Source organism: Marmota flaviventris, chromosome 1 (assembly GCF_047511675.1).
Source record: "Marmota flaviventris isolate mMarFla1 chromosome 1, mMarFla1.hap1, whole genome shotgun sequence".
In the NCBI taxonomy this organism is placed as follows: Eukaryota; Metazoa; Chordata; class Mammalia; order Rodentia; family Sciuridae; genus Marmota; species Marmota flaviventris.
Genome location: NC_092498.1, coordinates 158,722,413 through 158,742,888, shown reverse-complemented (window position 1 = coordinate 158,742,888; position 20,476 = coordinate 158,722,413). Strand labels below are relative to the sequence as shown.

The 20,476-nt window shown below is 39.8% G+C and overlaps 1 protein-coding gene and 1 long non-coding RNA gene across 2 annotated transcripts in view; one reads left to right on the top strand and one right to left on the bottom strand.

Annotated features, from left to right (window-relative positions):
* LOC139707305 (uncharacterized) overlaps nt 1-7,922 on the top strand; it is a 127,932-nt gene extending 120,010 nt beyond the window's left edge. Inside the window, exons 2-3 of the long non-coding RNA XR_011708965.1 lie at nt 7,011-7,110; nt 7,566-7,922. This is a non-coding gene — a long non-coding RNA (uncharacterized lncRNA). The remainder of the gene's footprint in view (nt 1-7,010; nt 7,111-7,565) is intronic.
* LOC139707300 (zinc finger protein 420-like) overlaps nt 1-20,476 on the bottom strand; it is a 105,973-nt gene that overhangs the window by 40,749 nt on the left and 44,748 nt on the right. The gene's annotated exons all lie outside the window — the stretch shown is intronic.

Below are 20,476 nucleotides of genomic sequence, written 5' to 3'. Positions count from 1 at the left end.
TTGGGGATTTTTTTCCCCCTTGATTTTTTTTAATATACTTGTGTGTCTATCCATCTATCTGGATAGATCTGAAGCTGTAGTTTCTATCTTATAAGTTTATTGTGCCTCTGTATTACTAGTACGTCACAAATTAGGGGAGAGGCCAATGATAACAACAATCTTTGCAAACAGTACATAACAGCAGACAGGTACTTGGTTTCTATTTTGATATCTATAGCATCAATTGATACAATAGGCAGAAAGAGAAGGATCAACAATTTCCATCACTGAACAATAAATAATCATAAGTTATGTCTGACATAATATTAAAAAATAGGTGCTGTCTATTACTTCTTCTTTGTTAATTATTGCTCTGGCATTAGTGGTAGGGGCAGACATCATATACATCAAATAGTATTGAGGTGTTAAAGATAGAATTCAGTATGAGGAAAGAAAAAAGGTAGGAGGATAGAAAACATTTTCAGTTTCAAAGGATAAATATGGCAGACACAGTGGAAATATAGGTTATGTTGTTAGTGAGGAAGGGGAGAGGAAAAACAATTATGAATATAAAGAAAAAGAGAGAAAATAGAATTGGACTGCGAAAGAAAAATAAAGTAGTACAAAAGGCCATACCAAAAAAAAAAAAAAAAATCAAAATATGCTAATCAAAATCCCTAACCCTCACGGGCTGGGATCAAAGCACAATGGTAGATTGCTTGCTTTGCACATATGAAACACTAGGTTTGATTCTTAGCACCACATAAAAATAAATAAAAATAAAAATTCATTGACACATAAACAAAATTAAAGAGGGGGGGGGGGAACCTAACCCTCCAAAAACAGAATGAGAAAAAAAAAAAAGCTTCAACAAAATGACTAAAAATGAGGAGAAGAAAACAAATATATATATTCCCCTCCCCACCCCTGTCCCAGGGACACACACACACACAAAAAAAAAAAAAAAAAAAAAAAAAAAAAAAAAAATTATATATAAGTATATATTTGTGGGAACAATAATCCCAGGGAAAAAAGGAGAACAATGGTTCCCAGGAAGAGAAGGAAAACAATAGGGTCTGGACTTTCACAAATTCCCATCCTACAATTGTTTTCCCTGACTACCCAACCAATACATTCTACTATGATTAATTCTAACTAAACCCTATAAAACTCAGACCCATACTGTATGTAACCTGATGCCATTTTCTTTCTTGAAACTGTGCCCCTCTGCTTTTTAATAAAGCATCACTGATCCATCAAGATCTGTCACCATTTTACTTACTTTTGCTTTCAGTAATAGTATTCACAATTTAGGACATTTTATGAAGCATCCAGGAAATGGTAGAGCTCAAGTTTTACATGAGTTTATTTGAGCTGTAATTCAGAATAAAAGATACACTTAAAGTTAAAAGGAATTGTGAATGTTAAAACAATTAGTGAGAAGAGTAAGGGAAACATTTTTAAAAACAAAACAATATCAAATGGATCAAATGCATTACAACAAAATGTCAATTTTTTTAAAACTCATAAATCAATTTGGGTCAGATGTTTTTCAAAAAAAGACACCAGTGAGCCAGGCACAGTGGCACATTCCTGTAATCCCATCAGCTTGAAAGCCTTAGGCAGGAAGACTGCACAGTCAATGCCAACCTCAGCTATGTAATGAGGTCCTGTGCAACGTAGTGAGACCCTGTTTCAAAATGAAAAACAGAAAGTACTGGGGATGTGAATTAGTGCTAAGACCCACCTGGGTACAATCCCTGAGGATGAACAGTGCATCTTTCTTTTATATTACTTTGATACTGAAAAGGAGATGTCTTTTGCATCTTTTCGGGTGCTATGCACAAACCCACTGCAGACAGTGAATTTTCTAATGAGCAAAAATTTTTAAAAGTACATGTGGACTATCATGAGCTAAAAGTATGTCATCCATAAGGTGAATAATATATGCATCAGGGAATTTTTCTCTTACAGGTATGACAGCTTGTACCAAAAATTTTAACAAAGACTATTACACATAACACCTTCCAGTAATATCTCTTAAAATTTATTGCTGAAACACTAAGAGCAATTTTTGTTGTTTTTTCTTTGTTTGTTTACAATCATCTGGATGCAAGGGTATAATGAAAAAGTAATCTTTTAGATCTATCATCATTAGATGATAATCAAAAGGAATGGCTGTAAGAGAAAGAAGTTCTGTTTGCTGTTAGAGTCTGTAAACAAGTCAGGATGGCACCTGGCATTTTGCCAGAGAAATGTTAGAGTCTGTAAACAAGTCTGGATGGCGCCTGGCAAAATGCCAGAGGGAGTGGTTTGTGAAGTAACACCAGTGAGCCATTAAGTGTGGAGATTTCTTATTGGTTGACTGATGTATCTAGTTTATGCTAATTAAGATAAGCTGTGTGGAATGTATAAATACCTCTGTTGTCCTACAATAAACAGCTCCTACTCTTGCTGTATCAAGGAACACAAGTTGTTCGTCATCCCCGCCCCCCCCCCCCCCCCCCCCGCCCCAGTTATTTTGCTGCAGCCAGACTGCGGCAGTTTGCAAGGCACCCATGGGGCTGATAATGTGATTGACTGTCCTAAGATCTTAAAACAATCTCCACTTACTGGATTTCTTCTTAATCACAGAAGTTGGTGCATTCCAGAGACTAAAGGTTTGGTCTATATCACTAGCCTGAAGTTGTTCCTGGACCAAAATATTGGCTATTTTTAGTTTCTCCACTGTTAAGGGCCACTGACAAACCCAAATTGGCTCTTCTATAAGCCAGTTAATATTTTCTGCTATGATTTGGGACAGGAAAGGAAGTCAGTGCCCCTGCCAAAATTTTGACTGGGTGAATTAACTTGTCTTTCCTGAAAAGATTGGGCTATAGGTAAATATCCTTCTTCTTGATTCCTTTCAAATTCTCTAGGAGAAATAAATTTTTGGTTAACTTCCTGATGTGACACAATAGAGTTTGGAGTTATTAATAACAACACAGGATGCTTAGAATACCTTAAGCCCATGAATTTACTGTCAAAGTGTCTAAGATATATGGTTTAAAAATTCCAGAATTAATCTTTTTATCCTCCCATTGAATGTATTGAGCTATCTGGGCAGGTTGTACAATTTGATCAATCCCTTCTAAGCTAGCAGGTGCAATGTGTAAAGGCCACTTCTTGTTCATTACCTTCTAGAAGTAACTAATTTGTCTGCTCCCATATCAAGCACAGTTCTGAAATTTTTAAGGTTGATTTTAAGATCTAATAGAGTGTGCTCCTGTCTAACCAAAAGAGCCCAATACACCCCAGTATGGGGACCCAGAAGTCTGGATTTCACCCAGACCATTCACAGAGTAACAAGGCGAGAATATTACTTGTGCTATCCTATCCCATGGAGAAAGCTGAATAACACATTTTGTTTGAACTGTAATCATAATCTTTCCTTCAAAACTGGCATCAATAACATCTGGCAATGTGGGGACAGGTTCATAGAGTACTACATACATGGTGTATGTTAAAGGCATCTCAGTGGCAGGCCACTAACCTCATGCTAGGTGTGTGAGCAGCAGAAAATTTACCCTATAGGCACAGTCGTGGGCATAAGGCCATGTGTTACAGTCCCTGCGCTTGTTCCACGCCCCACTCCCCAACTGGTTGCTGCAAGGACAGTTAGCATTGGTGGCTGCCTGTAATCTGCTTACCTACTGCCTGAATATATATACATGGTAACTGTGTGAAAACAATTAGACCTGCTTCCTGCTTGGTCTCTGGAGGTCTTGATTTGAGACTCAGCTGCCACACTCTCCTCTACTCGGCTCTGTGGATCTCCTCGCTGGATGAGAGAGAGCCCATGCACGTGATGCCCAAGCAGGGACCTGAGGTAAGCCTATAAGACAGGGTGTGGCCCTTCACAGAGGGGTGAGGAATGAGAAATGGGGAACCTACAGAGTTCCACCAAAGACTCCCAGCTGCAAGTGCTGCACATTCTCTTAGATACTAGAGGTTTAACCCTGAATAAGAGAGAAGCGCAGAAGTTCTGGGATATAAAAACCAACCCGTGGATCAATGTTGCTGGTGATTTTGATCCTACAATATGAGACAAGATAATGGCAAATGTATGGCAAGCTGAAGTGAGACAGGGGTATACTTTACCACTATTTTTTTTTCCTATTATGACAGTCATTCAGCAAGGTTTAGGGGGCCCTGCAATAGACCCTTGTCATGTAATGATGGCCATGAGAGGAGATGAGGCTATGAAAAAAAGACAAGGGGGAAAAAGTGGGGGTGACAGTCTACCTCAAAGCAAGCAACCACAGCAGGTGCAGGAGGGAAAGAGGCAGTGATACCTCTAGCCTTCATGGTGCAGGAAGAGGTGACCACAAATGGTGCAAGTGCGCCTTTTACTGACAGGCAAAGAATACATCCTTCCCTGAGTCAAGGGCAACTGCCTCCTTATAAGGCAAGGCCAAAGCCAGCAATGGACTATGACAGTTTAGAAATGACCAGGCTGCCAGACAGACTCAAGCCATGGTCTCCCAGAAACCCTTTCCAGGAGGCCAGAGATCCTACTGAAGATATATGTAAGATAAAACAAGAAAAGTGGGGTAAGGGAACACAAGCCTTCCCAGTCAACACAGCCCCCACACTACAGCATGCTGCCACTTAGTATCCACACACATTGGGTTCTCTGAAAAAGTTAAAGAAGGCAGTGAAAGAGGACGAGCTCTGGGGGCCGTTTGCAAAGCAGATGCTCAAATCACTCAATCTTGAACTTAATTGTCCTCAAGACTGGAAAGACCCACACGGAACCTCTCTTGAGCCCACAACATTTTGGAAGTGGAAGACATTTTTTTTTCTATGATTAATGTGAACAGGCCTACCAAATTATTTCAATCAGGTCCAACTCTGTGCTTTAAGGACCTGGAGGAAGTTACCAGCTGGGGGAGGTACAGTTTCTATACAGGGCTTAAGGCAGAAAGCCACTGAGGACTTGCCATAGTTTATTGACAGAGTAAAGAAGGTGGTAGAAGGAAAGGTGTCTCATGAAGGACCCAGGGAGGCCTTAGCCAAGGAACTGATCTAAGATTAAATAAGGAACAAAGAGCAGCAGTGGTGCCAGTACAAAACTGCACACTAGATGACTAGACTTTGGCCACCCAGGATACAGGGACACAAGAAGCTCAAGCCTCTCTGCTTGCCTCAGCCACGGCAGTTGCATAAAGGCAGGACTAAAGAGGCTTGCAGACAGCTAGTCAGAGACTTCAAAAAGTGTGCACCCTTTTTCTCCCATTGGCCCTTTACACCCTGCTGGAGTGAATCCCTAAGAGTTAAAATCTAATGCTTTATGGAAAATGGATGTCACTCATTATGGTCCTTTTGGAAATTTCAAATATATTCATGTGGGGCTAGAGTTGTGGCTCAGTGGTAGAGCACTTGCCTAGCATGTGTGAGGTGCTGGGTTTGTTTCTCAGCACCATGTACAAATACATGAATAAAAGAGAAGTCCATCAATGTCTAAAAAATTATATATTCATGTAATCATAATACCTATTTAGGCTATGTAATGGCCACAGCCTCCACAGGAGAAACCACAAAAAGGTCATCTCTCATCTAATTAAATGTTTTGGAATTATGGATGTTCCCATGTCTATTAAAACTGACAATGGGCCAGCCTATACTAGCAAGACATTCCAAGGGGTTTGCAATCATTGGCATTTACAGCACTTAATTGGGATCCCCATAACCCTCAGGCTCAAGGCATACTACAAAAAGCACCTAAGGAATTAAAGACTATGCTACAAAACAGAGGGGCGAAACTATACCAAGACCCCACTCAATGCCTTAAACAAAAACTTATTTGCTTTAATTTTTCTTTCAATGTCACAATCTTCTATAGAAACAACAGCCCATAAATATCAGAGCCCCCTCTCAGGGCCCTCCCATCTACCTTTGGTCTCATGAAAGGATCCCAGAAAAAATGCATGGGATGCTCTGGGGCCCCTTCTAACCATGGGTTGAGGGTTTGCATATATTAAGAGGAGCCTCACAACACCTAGGTGCCTGCCAGAAAGTCAAGCCCTGGACCTGAAGAACCACCACCCAAAAAGATCAAGGACCTAACTCTGGAGAAGAAAACCCACACACAAGGGACTCAACAATGCAAACGGACCTCACATAACCTGGGGTGATATTAAAGGTCTTGTTGAACAAGCCACAAGATTGGCCCCTTTGACGGATGGCAATACCACCCCTGGGAATGTGGTGATTGTCCTATTGTGTTCAACACTCACTGCTCACAGTGAAATCTCCCATCAGTTCGGTCATTAGGCCACCACTTTAGCAGTTGCTAATTGGGAAAGGACAATTCCCAAGCTCTTCTCAAATAATTCCAAACTTATTGATCTTGGGTTATCTATGCAGGAGGTAATCATACCCTGGAATACCATCATTTCCATACCAACTCTGCCTATTTGTTTCTACTTAGTGGATAAGGATACCTATAATATAGACAGTCCCCTCTGTTTTGCTCTTGCCAATGAAACTATAGTAGATAACTATAATAAGCCATACATTGGGCTGTCTCACACTGACCTTAGAGTTATACTTAATGCTACCTATAGCCATACACTCCCCCATGGCAAATGCAAGAAACCCTTGCTGCCACCAGGCCCACAAACACTTTTTGGAAAGCCCCCCTCAGATTATGAGAGCATCCAATGGTATCAATGTGACCCTACCATACCTTATCTCCTTGATAAGCAGAATTTCTTTGGGAAAAAACAATATCTATGGTCCTGGGTGCACACAGCACCCTGGAACATAACTGATGTGCCCAATGACCATGGATTTGGCTTTGTGCCAAATTATACCCATAACTACCATACACACGTTTGTGTTATGCTACCCTTTGCCATGCTAATAATCAATGATACTTATGGCATAAATATCACTCCTACAGAGGTCCCTTGTGCAGTCAATACATCCTGCTGGCTCACAAATTGCCTAACCCCTGCTATGAAAGCTAAATGTATATTTATCCTCAGAGTGCCCCCAGCAATCTGGTTTCCAGTGAACCTGTCCAGAGAGTGGAGGAGTCCACGGGATACGAAGATGAAGAATGAATGAGATCCTATGACAGACAAGGTATGCAATTGGCCTGATCATTGCTGGAATTATTGCCCTGATAGCCACCATTGCCACCACAGCCACTGTGACTGCTTTGCTCATTCAGAGTATCCAGATGGTTCAGACTATAAACAATTTGTCTACTGCCATGGCAGAAAACTTTGCTGTTCCAAATGACACCACTATTTTAGTCATCCAGAAAGAATAGACCTCCACCAGGAATAACTAGATATTCTGTTTATGTTGCAAAGGCTCACTTGTGACCCTATGTTGCAACTTGTGGATTTCATAGTATTTTTGTCACCCAATTTGCTGTACCCGAAAATATAATCTTTCACTTCTCCAATTTTTGTCAATATATTAAGGGTGCTTGGGATGCTAACTATGTTATAACTACACATAACCTTACTAAGGCAATTGTCAAAATCAATGAGACTAAGGTATCAATCTTGACAACCTCTTTCTTCTTCCAGGGATTGACTGAACATTGGAAAAACCTGATATCCAAGTTAACTAATCCTTATACTGCTACTATTCTGGCCCTACTATTTAAAATAGTGATATTTTTTTTTTCTTCTATTGTGAGACACTTATGTAACCATGTAAACTCCACCGAACAAAAAACAGCGATGCTGGCTGAAGTCCTTGCAGCACAGTCAGAGGAGAGAGATGTGGGGGGACAAGTGCATGGAGTACTGCATACATGGCATGGGTTAAGGGCATCTGAGTGGCAAACTACTCCCCTCGTGCTAGGCGCATGACTGGCAGGCCACTTAACCCATAGGCACAGCCCTGGGCATGAGGCCATGTGTTACAGCCCCTGCGCTTGCTCCATGGCCCACTCCTTGACTGGTTGCTGCAAGGACATTAGCAGAAATTGCATTGGTGGTTTCCTGTAACCCGCTTAGCTATTGCCTGAGTATATTGTGCATGGTAACTGCACAATAAAATCAGACCTGCTTCCTGCTTGGCCTCTGGAGGTCTTGATTAGTGACTCCACAGCCACACTCTCCTCTACCCTGTTCCATGGGCCTCCGCACTGTATGAGAGAGAGCCCACACATAGCAAGACTTGAATTCTTCTCTAAGTAAATTCGCTTCGTCCCAATACTAATCCTATGTTATCTGGTGGCAGTGGCCCATGAACCCCTATAGGGAAAAGCAGTGGGCCCATCTCAGGAGTTAAAATTAGTCCCATGGCTAGTCAGAGTCCTAAGTTTTCAGCCCCTGGGTGGAAACATCCTGAAAGAACAGTAGTGATGGACCAGCTGGGCTAAGCTTGATGATGTCTGTCGGTGAGCCCTTGGCTCCTCTTCCTGTATAAACTGTAACGCCCCTTCTGTTTGGCAAGGCTAGGCAAGCCCCGCCCCCAGTTTCATGGAGGCAGTGAAGACATATGTGGAGTGGCAAATTGTTGTTAGTTATTTCCACCATGCCTGCTGGGACCTCCGTGAACCAGGTGTTCACCTCTCCAATGGCGTAGGTGCAAACCAGATGGATCTCCCCAGCTTCATGGCAATCCATAGTCCCTAGCCATGTGCCCAGTCTTACCACAGTTAAAACATTGCCTCTGAGAATAGCAGCTCCTAGACTGAGGCTTTGTTTTAAAGCTGCAGCCATGGTCAAACCTTGCAAATGCATCAAACCCACAGCAGAAAAAAAAAGGCGAATAAATTCAAAACAGTTTCTTTTTACTGATGTGGTCAGATAATTTCTTGATAGACTTTATTGGCATTTTCAAAGGTTAATTGTTTGACCAGAACCTCAAAAGTATTTGAATCACCAATCATCCTATTTGCTGCCTGATAAAGGCATGTTACAAATTCAAATTCCGAGAATTTTTCCTCTGGTTCCTACCGGATCTGACTGAAATCTACATTATTTTTCACCTTTGGTAATTCTCTCCAGCCTCTTCTGGCATATGTACTTATTTGATCATAAACTGGTAAATCATAATTTAACTGTTGCTCTAAATCAGCAAATGGCTCTATTATGCCTAACATCTCTACTGGAACATCAATGCCATGCATGCAATTTCTTTCAGGTTGTTCAGTACAAAAACCCATCCAATTTCATCGCCACAATACAAAAAAATAAATCCTCTCCAGACAGACACACTTTCGCTAGTGTGACCCAGTCATGGGTAGTAATGCCTCGCTACAAATTGGTTCAATTAGGCTCTGAACAGAAGGTGAATTTGAGACATGCCTGAAGTAAAAATATTTAAGCTCTATCTTAGTTTTAAAAAGAACCACAGCATGAACTCAAACACATTTGTTTTGTTTGTCTATCATCTCAAAAATTGGAAAAAGCTGGAAACCAGTAATGTCTTTTCCTTCCCCCAATGCAATCCTAAGACCATGTTGAAGTGAGGAGAGTATGGCTACAGCCATGTCGAGAAAGCTAAACCTCCTTCTCCTGGAGGGAAGCGACCATATCCAAATGGCAGAAGCAGGACAACCCCATGGCAGATTACAAAACCCATTTCCAGCTCACATTCTCCACTGGACTGGGAACATTCCGAAACCCATAGCACAGCCTCTCTAGAATTCCCCCATGTGGCTCCTTCCCTTCCATCTGGGATTTCACTTCCTGAATCTCCACTTGGGTTACCATCCTTTCTAGCACACACTCCATCAATGAGTTTCCCTAATGCACTTGTGGCTCACTCTCTGACCTTATCTGCTGTAATTGGAATAGCTTTAGGTCTTGCCCTGAGGCTCTCTGTCTGACATTTATCATCTATAGACCTGGTATGACTTGACTCCACCCTTAGTCCAGCCACACACAGAGAATTTCTCCTTGGAGCAGAGCAAGGCTGCTTGTCATGCTCAAGGCTCCTAATTGCATTCTGCAGCCCTTCCGGTAAGTCCACAGATGACCAGTGGTCATCCTTTCAGTCTGAGGGAGAACACATTTCTAAAGCAGTCCAAACTTTCTGAATATTATCTATTGCATTCTAGGTAATTTAGCTGAAAGACAACCTCTCCCAAGTTTGCAAATTAAGTGATTCTTCCTCACCAAAGCATGGACAGACATCACTGACTATTTTTAGAAATTCTGTGAGCTGGGTTCTTTTGATCTGTTTTCCCCTATGACGGATTAATGAAGATTAATCCGTCATAGGGGAAAATTATTAACAAGATCATGAAATAATCTGTCTCTCTGAAGACAATGAATTCCCCATGTTACTAATTAGTATCCCTTACTCTTCATTTACAATCTGTTCTGTTTTACAAACCAATTTATGTTAATCTGAATTTCTAAGTGTGCTTAACCAAGGCCAAACCCACCGAATTCACAATGAGTATCCCATGTTGGGCTCCAATCTCTAGCCCCCATCCATTGCAGGCTACTAAACCAAGGTCACTCGGGTGAGTTTGGGGTGACAAAAAAAGACGACACAGACACAGAATACCTTTCTCTGGACTTCAGGAAGGCTTCCCCAGCTCCCAGCCTCAAGCTCCCACAAAGAGTGGGGGGGGGGGGGGAGAGAAATAAATAAGAGGCTGACAAGGTGTGGGGCATGTTCAGAGGCTTGGCTTTCATTTCTGGGAGAGCTATTCCATGAAACACTCTACCCTAAAAAAGGCAAAGGGTAGGGTTAAAACAGAGGTAGGTGTGACCTAACCCCACTGGGTAACACATACTTCTGTAGCTACACCTTGATTATCCAAAGTGAGGTAAAGCCCAAATGTATTTCAGGATGCAATAGCTGTTCAGTACACCTTTACTCAGGATTAAAGGTGTGTACATAGCTTCTGTGCAGAGTGGCTCCCCCACCAAAAAAGGTATCCACGGAACAAGGATTAAATTGAGCCCACAAAGAAATAGTGAATCAGAGGCATTCCTTGTGCCATGGAGGGAGAGAGGAAAATATGGCATTAAAATAATTTTTTTAAAAAAATCCCAGGTAAAAACAATAAAAACAAAAACCAGTCAAACATTAACTACTGTACAACAGTCTGCTTCTTCCAGGTCACCAACAAGGCTGGAATTGTCTCTCCATCCCTTCTAGTAAAAATCCAAGAGGAAAATAAATAAATAGATAGATACATAGATAAAAATTCAACAGGTAAAACCCTTCCATTCTAAAAAACACCAAGTTTAAGTACAAATCAGCTTAGAAATGTAATCACTGATTTTTCCAAAAAAAATTGACAGTAGGGAAAATGAAACAGGGGCCCTTCATGTTTTGAACATAACTCTTGCTGCTCTGTCACCGTGATTTATTTTTAAAATGACTTGGTTTTGTTCTGTCTTTTCTCCCACTCCCCTTTTATAACTATGGGAAGATTAACCTTCTTCTTCCCTTGCCTAATTATATCTTCCCTTCAGCCCCTGCACCATGGCAATAAAAAAATCAAGACTTCAGGGCTGGAGAGAACGGAGGGGGAATAGGGAAAGGAAATGAATCCAAAACAATTTTTACTATGTACTTATATGAATATACCATTGTGAATCCCACCATCATGTACACCCATAAGAATGGGTTCCTACAAGAATAAGATATATTTCATGCTTGTACAATTATATCAAAATAAATTCCACCATCATTTATAACTGAAATGAAACAATTAAAATAATAACTTCAGGGCTGGTACCAGAAGATCTATGAAATGTCTGCCTCTCTATGCTACAAGTAAACAAAAACTCCTGAAAGGGCACAGCTAGAGCATAGTCTCAGAATTACTTCATTAAAGGCACATTATTCCCCAGAGCAGTTAGAAATCACAGACTCTGGGAGAGGAGACCCCTTTGTTTTTTCCTTGCTAGTAAAGAAGTAAAACTTTCTCCATTTTCTCAAAACCTTCTCTTCATATTTAGATTAGCATTGGGAACAAGGGCAGAAAGAAAGTCCTTCTCTGCTTAACCTTGGATGTGTACACATTCCCAAGATTTCAATCCATCTTTGAAGATATTTGTAACCCAAATCTGAATTTCTCACATGACATTATAGAAATGGCCACACAATACTAAGAATTTATACCCTCAGAAAAGTCATCAAACTCCTCATTTCATCAATATTAAAACACTAATTTTGGATCCTTTGGATCCCAAATTTTCCAGTGCTCAATATCTTCTCTCTCTCCCTCCATACACACACACACACACACACACACACACACATATTGGCCTTAGTTTATGACTTTTTTGGGTAAAATCCACCTGTATCTTGCCACTTAGGAAACACTTTTATATCTTTCAAATACTGCTGATACAATATATTTCATGAAAAATTGAAGCTGAAATTAGTGAACATCTGCTGTTTAAGTTGAAAAGCCCAGAGAGGGACACCACTGATTGCAACAAAAATATATCTAACTCAGGTTATTCTATCAAAAGGGAAATTCTCTCAAAACATTTGGCTCATTTAAGGACTGGATGACCTTCTCCACCAAGAATCACTGTGTTGTGCCCTTGTATCTGCATGAAGTGAGTTTTGCCTTGGAATACCTGTAAGAATTAACTGAGATAATCTTTCTAGTTCTTTGGAATAGTTTCATCTTCTTTCACAACTCTGAACACCCAGGTTACAAGGATGATCTTTGTCTTTTCCTTCAATACTAGAATCAAAGTGACTGACCAACAATGGGTCTGCAAGGAATAGAAAAAAAAGTTGTGAGAAGATAATTTTAATGTCTAATCTAGGATCAACTTAGATGAAACCTATAACAGGACATTCCTGTGTTACTCAGGGTAACCAGTGCTAGCACAAGAGGCTCCATTCCCCAACCTCAAGATGCTCTGCAGGAGGAGATGGCTACACAGGGACTGATATCCTCTAAGAACTCTAAGAAACATGGCAACTGTGGGTATCATGCAGGTCTTAAAGGCAGGACCAGGTAAAAATATGGCACTGAGGACATATCACCCTATCATGTTTTCAAAAGGAAAACTCAACAAAAAGACATTGTGATATGATATCTGTGCCTTAGGAGGATAAATGAAGAGGTACAAAGGTGTTTTACATTAAGTGTTCAATAACTATTCTCTGCTTTTCTGATATGTGAATGATCATAAACAGCAACAAAAGATCTTTTTCAAAATGCCATGAATAACCAAGTGAAAAATGAATTAAAATATTCTGTTAGTTGAAATGTAGCATGGGTAAGCATTAATAACATAGTGAAATAGATGCAGGAAGAAAGCATTTAGAAAGACTACATTTTCCATAAATATGGCAAACACAGTACAAAACAGGTAGGTGATCTCTAGGTAGGAAAGAGTGACAAGCCATGATACAAACCACAGCTACTCCAAATATGAATCCCTTACATAAATCAGGATTCTCCTGTAATGACCCTCCCTGTTTTCATGACCCGTTCTGAGTCAGTGTAAGGTACAGGCAAGGGACTACACAAAGAGGACTGCAAATCACACAATCATAGCCAATCAGGCACAGGACAATACAAGCAGGGCCCTAGTTGCTAGTCCACTCTTACCATGTGGGCCAGAAAAGACAAAATATTGAGCTATATCTGTGTTGAAATGAAATTCAGTTGAGTATCTGACCTTAGAAAAGCCCAGGTCCCCACAGCTTGTTCTAGCTGTTTCCAAACAACCCTTGTCCCTTGTTGCAGAATACCTAAGCCCACAGACTTACCATTTTCTGGCTTCTGCAACCTCTCTACAAATCTGCCATCACATGAACAGCAGATTGACAGAGACTATGACAAAACCACCCAGATATCAAGGAACCTGAAGATGATTTCAGAGCTTTGTTTAAGCCATAGACAAAAATATTTTAAGATCATGAAGTCTACCCTCTATTATCTATCTGTGCCTCTCATTGGAAAGTTATCATCCTATAAAACTGGAGTGGAAAGGCTCCAGGCTCAGATTCCTCTAGTCCTGAGTGGCAAGACAAGAAATTCAAAGTCTGGTTGCAGAGCAAAAGATTGAAAGGTTCTTAGCTACAACTCTTTTCACAAAGAGTGTTCCACCTTGAATAGCTGACTTTGTAAAGGATGTATTTGAATTTTACCTCGAATGTAAATTTATATCAATTTACCAATAATAATATCAATAATGCATATTTACAAATAGTGAGAATTACTTTAAAATATAATAAATAATAATAGTGAGTTTTACTTTAAATTTTCAGGTTTTATAACTTTCATGTTCTGGTTGTATATGTGTGTGTGTGAGAGAGAGAGAGAGAGACAGAGAGAGACTGATTATAGGCATGAACAACAACAACACACACACACACACACACACACAGAGAGAGAGAGAGAGAGAGAGAGAGAGAGAGAGAGAGAGAGAGATTAATTGATTGACTGATTATAGGCATGAACAACCACACCCAGATCATCCTCTTATAATTTGAAGAGGCAGCTTGATCTTTCCAAAGGAGAAAGGTCACTACAACATCACTCCATGAAAACCAAATATGAGCTATGTATGCAACCTTGAAATTTTAGTGGTCACATAGTCCCTGAAAAATCTTGTAATAATTCATTTAACCCAACAAATCTGAAACATTTTCATTTTAATACATGACCAATTTAAAATTATTAATTAATTGTACATATTTTCAGCAAAAGCCCTTCACAACTCCCTCTGTGTGTTAAATTTTAACAACATTTCAAAACTGGCCAGCCACATTCAGGTGTGCCACACCTTCAGTGGCAAGATGCTGCCATATTGCAAATGCAGATCTGAGGTCTCTCATGCCCCTGAGTCCAGAATAGTGAATAACCTGATTTTTTTTTTTCTTTTGATCAGAGGTGAGGAAACATGACTTTCCTCCCAAGATGTCTTTTGGCCCAAGTGGGGAAGAGATGGTGCCCTGAAAAAAGTAAGTCCCCAAAGGTAGAATGCTGTTTCCCAACTGCTGTTCATCAGTGGCACCTCCCCTTGCAGACATCAGACAGTGAATAATGGTGATATGGTCTAAGAAGGAATGAATCCCATGTGGACTTCAGATCTGTCCTCACCTTAGACACCATTTTTTTATATGAAGGGAATAGACTAAAGACAAACTTCTTATTTTGCATTTTACCCTTAACCCTAATCTTAGGCTTTGGTTGTTTCATCCTTTGGTGTGGAGTCCTATGAGAGTTTAAGCACTGTTAACATGTTTTCATGTCTCTATGCATTTTTATGTACTCAAATAATCTAACAAGAGAGTAAATATTAAATCAGAAGAACAGGAACATGGTACCTATTACATGTCTGCTGCTTGTCGGTTAATTTGAAATCGGCATGCCATTATTACTGGCATCCTGGTTGCAATGTGTGTTTCTTGCACAGCTACTAAGCATAACAAGCCACCACCAAGTTTTTAGACTATAATCAAGACAATTTAGGCTCAGTTTACCTAGGCTATTCCTCTACTGTCTGCCGGGCTCCATCAGGAATATATTCTATTGCTTGATTTGTATTTTTGGGAGAGAGTTGGCGTCCCCTGGAGTACTATTTTACTCCACCCAATGGGATCTTATTGTTCATGGAGTTGTTGGAAGTTTGAAAGGAAAAACCAGAAGCTTTCAAAACATTTAAGACCTAAACAGAGAACTGGTACACAGTTCCCACCGGTAGATTACCACAGGAGGTCAAGTCCTGGTGGCCCAGATCCAACCACACTAGCTTGTGTGGGACCCAGGCTCACAGTACACCCGAGTCCACCCCTCCACCCAAAGGGCAGACAACCATAGGAGCCAGCCTCTGGCACAGGACCACCTCTTCTGACCAGCAGACAACCGTGGGAGCCCAGGCACAGCCCAGATCTGTCCACACCAACTTGCGAAGGACCCGGGTCCACAGTAAGTCTGAGTCTGCCTGCCCTCTACCTGAGAGCCTAAGCCTAACCCACTTCCATCTTGGGACACTGCAGTCATCGCCATAGCCTTCACACCCAGTAGTCCCTAACTTTCTGATGGCAGACAGGGCCTAGAATCTAATGCATCTCAGAGCAGGCATCCCAAAGGGAGTGTGAGGCCACTCTTTCAGCCCCATCTCTGAAAGACACTGCTTCCATCTTGGGGCACCATAACTATTATCTCGAGTTACCTTGGCTATTGCAGCCACCACCTTTAGATTCAGTAGCATACATTGAGGGACACCAGCAGGGTCTGGAAGCCCAACATCAAGGTGAGGTACAGACAATCTGCATGGGTACTACAAGAATATAGGGAAGAAACTGAAATATCTCAGATCCACAATGAAAGAAAGGAAGACACATAGAAACCATGAAAAAACAAGGGAGGAAAGTGCCCCAAACAAACCAGGACTCTATTTTAACAGAACCCATGGACAGTGAAGTTGATGAAATATCAGAGAAGGAGTTCAGAAGGTTCATAATTAAAATGATCAGTGAATTAAAGAATGACCTAAATGAGCAAATACAGGGAAAAATTGATCACTCCAACAAGGAGATAAGAGAGCAAAAGATTACTTCAAGAGAGAGATAGAGACTCTGGGGAAAAAAAAAAAACTACTCAGAAATCCCTGAAATGAAGGATACAATAAATCCAATAAAAAAACTCAAAAGAAAACATAACCAATAGACTAGATCACTTGGAAGAAAGAATGTCAGATAATGAAGAAAAGTATACAATCTGGAAAATAAAGTTGACCACACAGTGAATATGGTAGGAAACAATGAACAGAACATCCAAGAATTATGGGACAGCATCAAAATAACAAATCTTAGAGTTATTGGGATAGAGGAAGGCACAGTTTCAAACCAAAGGAATGCACAATCTCTTCAATGAGATAATATCAGAAAATTTCCCAAGAATGAAGAATGAATTGGAAAACCAAATACAAGAGGGTTACAGGACACCAAATGTACAAAATTTCAACAGACCGAGGCACATGATAATGAAAATGCCTAGCATACAGAATAAGGATAGAATCTTAAAAGCCGGAAAAGACAGGAATCAGATCACATAGAGGGGGAGATCAATTTGTATCTCAGCAGACCCTCCAAGCCAAGAGATTGTGGAATAACATATAAAAAGCTCTGAAAGAAAATGGATGCCAACCAAGAATCTAATCCAGCAAAACTAAGCTTTAGATTTGATGATGAAATAAAAACCTTCCATGATAAACAAAAGTTAAAAGAATCTACAACTAGAAAGCCTGCACTACAGAACATCCTCAACAAAATATTCCAAGAAGAGGAAATGAAAAAAACAACAAAGAAAATCAGCAAAGGGAGGTATTACAGTAAAGGAAAATGTAATCAGAGGAGAAACAAAGTGAAGTTAAATGCCAAAAATGTCTGGGAATACAAATCACGTCTCAATAATAATAAATAATAAATCAAAGGCACTTCTGTATATCGGTGACCCTCAGAAAGGAAAATAAGAAAAACTACCCCATTCTCAATAGCCTCAAAAAATAAATAGATAGATAGATAGATAGATAAAATACTTGGGAATCAATTTAATGAAAGAGGTTAAAGATCTATATAATGTAACTTACAGAGACCTAAAGAAAGAAGTCAAAAAAGACCTTTGAAGATGGAAAGATCTAACTTGCTCTTGGACAGGCAGAATTAATATTATCAAAATGACCATACTGCCAAAAGCACTATACAGATTTAATGCAATTCCGATCAAAATCCCAATGACATTCCTCATAGAAACAAACAAAAAAAAAGCAGTCATGAAATTCATCTGGAAAAAATAAGAGACCCACAATAGCTAAAGCAATCCTTAGAATGAAGAGTGAAGCAGATGGCATCACTATACCAGACCTTAAACTATACTACAGAGCAACAGTAACATGGTACCAGTACCAAAACAGACGGGCAGACCAATGGTACAGAATAGAGGAGACAGAGTCAAACCCACAAAATTACAATGATCTTATCTTAGACAAAGGTGCCAAAAACATGCATTTGTTGAAGATAGCCTCTCAACAAATGGTGCTGGGGAAACTGGAAATCTATATGCAACAAAATAAAATTAAATCCCTATCTCCCACCATGTACAAAAACTCAACTCAAAATGGATCAGGGACCTAGGAATAAAACCAGAGACTCTGTGTCTAATAGAGGAAAAAGTAGGCCCAATCTCCACCATGTGGGATTAGGCCCCAACTTCCTTCATAAGACTCCTTTGGCACAAGAATTAAAATCAAGAATAAATAAATGGGATGGAAAAAAACAAACAAAAAATAAAAGTTTCTTTGCAGCAAAAGAAACAATCTGTGAGGTGAATAGAGAGCCTACATCTTGGGAGCAAATCTTTACCCCTCACACATCTGACAGAGAGCCTACATCTTGGGAGCAAATCTTTACCCCTCACACATCTGACACAGCTCTAATCTCTAGGGTATATAAAGAGCTCAAAAATCTACATATCATAAAATAAAATAACCCAATCAATAAATGGACCAAGGACTTGAACAGACGCATATCAGAAGATGATATACAATCAGTCAACAAATATATGAAAAAATGTTAATCATCATTAGCAATTAGAGAAATGCAAATCAGCACTACTCTAAGATTCCATCTCACTCATAGGAATGAGAGACAGAATGGCAGCTATTAGGAAGATGAACAACAGTAAGTGTTGGTGAGGATGTGGGGAAAAGGGTACACTCATACATTGCTGGTGGGACTGCAAGTTGGTGCAGCCAATATAGAAAGCAGTATGGAGATTTCTTGGAAAATTGGGAATGGAACCACCATTTGACTCGGCTATCCCTCCCCACAGTCTATGCCCAAAGGACTTAAAAATGCATACTACAGGGACACAGCCACATCGATGTTTATAGCAGCACAATTCACAATAGATAAACTGTGGAACCAACCTAGAAGCCCTTCAATAGATGAATGGATTTAAAAAGGGGCATATATACACAATAGAATATTACTCAGCAATAAAAGAAAATAAAATCATGGAATTTGCAGGTAAATGGATGGAGCTAGAGAAGATAATGCTAAGTGAAGTTAGCCAATCCAAAAAAAAAAAACCAAATGCCGAATGTTTTCTCTGATATATAGAGGCCGATTCATAGAGGGGTAGGGAGAGGGAGCACAGGAGGAATAGACAAACTCTAGATAGGGCAGAAGGATGAAAAAGGAAGGGAGGGGGTATGGGGTTAGAAATGATGGTGGAATGTGATGGACATTATTATCCAAAGTACATGTATGAAGACACAAATTGGTCAACATACTTTATATACAAACAGAGATATGAAAAATTGTGATCTATATGTGTAATGAGAATTGTAATGCATTCTGCTGTCACTTACAAATAAAATAATAATAATAACAAAACATAATAATAATAATAAAATAATACCCCAAAAACATAATAATAATAAATAAATAATAATAAATCCAAGGGAGGAAAAAACTGGTACACTACCATGCTCACTGCATTCTATTGGCAAAGTATATAGACCATCCTACATCCAATGCTTGGCAAGAACATTCTGTGTGCAAATGGAACTGAAAAAACAAACAAATAAACAAAAAACACAGTGCCAAGGGCTGGGGAGAATGAAGAACTGGGGCTGTTTTTGCAGTCGTTTATTCTGCTTCCCCCCAACCCCAACACAGATAAAGTTTTTGTGACTTTTCAAATTAGGAAAATTTTCCAAACACTGTACCTACTAAAAGTCTAGTCTGGGATGAAACTTATACTCACTACTGCCAGACTCTAAAACTCAAAAGTGTTCTATACCAAACTAATCCTGCAGATGCTCTAGAACAACAAGGAAATGAAGCAAAATGTCTGCAATAAAGGCAGGATTCCTTTTAGAATTATATATCCTGTGTACTTATTTTTAGAATGTTCACAAGAGAACACATTACCTGTTTTGGAAACCCTGGAATAATGTGAATAAATAGCTAAAGAAATAAAATTTAAACATTTTTTAAAAATTTCTTATCATGGGTTAAACTGGAAAGTGTTTACTGCACTTCATATATATGCAACGTTTTAATTCCTTTTTGGTAATTGTAAGCTATTTATCATTTTCAACCTAGACTAATGGAAAACACTGTACCTGAAACAACCTCTTAATGTGAAAGCAAGTACCCAAAACAGATCTCCTGGGGAAACATTTCCTCCAGCTACATTTTAACCCAACACCTGAGTATTGTGGAAGTCATCATTTGATTTTAACAGTGACAAGTACACTGGGAACAAAGCTTTTAATGTGTTAACCTTTGTGGAAGACCTACACAAACCACAGCACTTGCATTACCTAATTTCTATCCTTTGCACACAGTCATCTTTGAGAGACTTTTTTTTTTTTTTTTAGTCTTTGAACTCAGTTCACACTTTCACACTTTCTGAGATTACAATATTGGCATGGCACTGTGGTTTGTACTCTGCCTGTATGAGCATCAGTGTGGGAAGGGTTTTACTGGGAAATATTTCAATCCAAACGAAAGTCAAACTGGGTATGAT